General features: G+C 40.7%; 1 long non-coding RNA gene across 1 annotated transcript; it reads right to left on the bottom strand.

Annotated features, from left to right (window-relative positions):
- Positions 1 to 1,089: 1,089 nt before the first annotated feature.
- On the bottom strand, positions 1,090 to 1,539 carry LOC104961452 (uncharacterized). Its single transcript, XR_800102.1, has 3 exons — positions 1,461 to 1,539; positions 1,225 to 1,326; positions 1,090 to 1,148 (listed from the first exon to the last, which is right to left on the bottom strand). It is a non-coding gene; the product is annotated as an uncharacterized lncRNA (long non-coding RNA).
- Between the last annotated feature and the right edge of the window lie 524 nt (positions 1,540 to 2,063).

Below are 2,063 nucleotides of genomic sequence, written 5' to 3' on the forward strand. Positions count from 1 at the left end.
CGAAAATGGCGCGGTAGACAGAGAGCTTTGCCTTCTGGCTCAGTCTCCTTTTCGTCACAACGGTGCGGTAACAAACAATCCCGTTTAGTGCAATTATTTTACAAGTTTTGTTATATACACAGCTCGGAAAAAATTATGCTGGATAATCATCATCTTCACCACGATCATTTATGTTTATGTTCGCCGAATTGACATGAAAGCACTGACAAATATGAATATACTGTAGTCAACTTCATTAAAACGTTATTAACGTGCCTAAACTCAGTAATTCACTATTTCTACGCATGACAACACACTTTGTCCGTGTTTGGCTCTCTCGCCGCACAGTGAAGCGTTCCCGCATTGACGTCACTTCCGGCTTCCCCCAAAACCTCAAAATGAGTCGAAGGAATTTTCCCGCGATGTTCGAAATTATTGATATTTATCGGAACGGTATCGCTTTTTCTTTTTTAAACTGACGGTTCGAGATTACTAGTAGCCCACTATTTCATTGCACAACAGTTGTTGGGTTCGTGTCACAGGCTCTTTAATGTTAATCACAGGCTAAAATGCTAATAATGACAATGCTAACATGCTAATGCTAGAATTTGCCATACTCTCCATCTTAGCATGCTAACAATTGCTAATGGCTTTGTGAGTCTTTACTGAGACACAGGGAAGCTATGCTAAATGTTAACCTCAGGCTAACATGCTAATAATGACAATGCTAACATGCTTATGGTAGTATATGCCATACTCTCCATCTTAGCATGCTAACAGTTGCTATTAAGCAATACACACAGGTACAGCTAATGGGAATGTCATAAAGATTATAGGTATTTGGTCATAAACAAAGCATTGGACAAAAAAGTATGCCCTGGTGAAATGTCAGAGTCCCTAAAAGAATAACAATTCATCCCAAACATAGTTTTGTTTTTGAGATCCAGTATTTTAACCTGGTTCAAAGAGCCATACGACAACTGTAGCTACGGACTGCAGACGCTAGCAGAGAAATGTCATCCATCTGCACCAGTCTTTAAAATGTTACTTTAAATCTGGAATAGCCCAAATCCCTCACTTAAACAAAAGACAATAAGTTATGAAGCTTACATAGGTTGTGGATTCTTGTTCTTCTCGTAAAACATCCTCAGGTCTTGGGGACTATTAGCCTGAAAATATGATATATATATTAGAGATTCACAGAAAAACATACACAATAACATATTTGTTGTGAACAGTATTAACCTGGAATGGTGGCTTGCCGACCAGACATTGGTAGATGACAGTCCCTATGCTCCACAGGTCAGCCTTGGCATCGTAGTTCTGGGACATGATGACCTCTGGGGCCTGAGGGAGCAAAGGTGACATTAAAGCACATGGGGAGTTATGCAACATGCAGAGAACGCCGACAGGGCTATTTTTAAAAGGGGACTGACCTAAGCAGCAGACAACACAAAACATATAAAATAAAACACACTGACCATGTACATGGGTGATCCACACAGCGTGGCTGCCATCATGTTGTTCTGGAGGTACCGTGCAAAGCCAAAGTCAGCTGCAATCAGAACACACACAAGTGTTGTTATTACTAGTAACAAAAAACACTATTGTTGGATACTGGAGAATGCCTGTTTGACAAGCAGGGAACAGTAACACATACGTAATTGTTTTACTTTAAAAAGACGCCCTGTTATGCATTTTGGGGGTTTTCTTTTTACTGTAGTATTTTATAGGCTTTTGTGCATGTAAATGGTCTGCAAAGGCTAAAATCCATGTGTTCCCTCCAGAGGGAGTTTCTCTCTCACACACACCCCCGCTGCCTGAAACGCCGTCATTGTACTCCTTTGTTTCTTACTGATAATAATGACATCACTATGTAACACTTGTGCTTCTATTGGTTAGTGCTCCAACACATTGTAAGTGATAGGCTAAGGGGCGGGACATCTTTAAGTTGACGGCCAGTTAACCAATCAGAGCAGACTGAGCTCTGGTTTCATCTATCTATGAGATGAAAGATAATTAAGCAATAGCTCACGACAGGCCGTGGTATATGCTCATTATATCACAGCTAAGGGGCGTGGTTC

The sequence above is a fragment of the Notothenia coriiceps genome, unplaced genomic scaffold (assembly GCF_000735185.1).
Source record: "Notothenia coriiceps isolate Sejong01 unplaced genomic scaffold, NC01 NC01_scaffold00033320, whole genome shotgun sequence".
NCBI classification, from domain to species: Eukaryota; Metazoa; Chordata; class Actinopteri; order Perciformes; family Nototheniidae; genus Notothenia; species Notothenia coriiceps.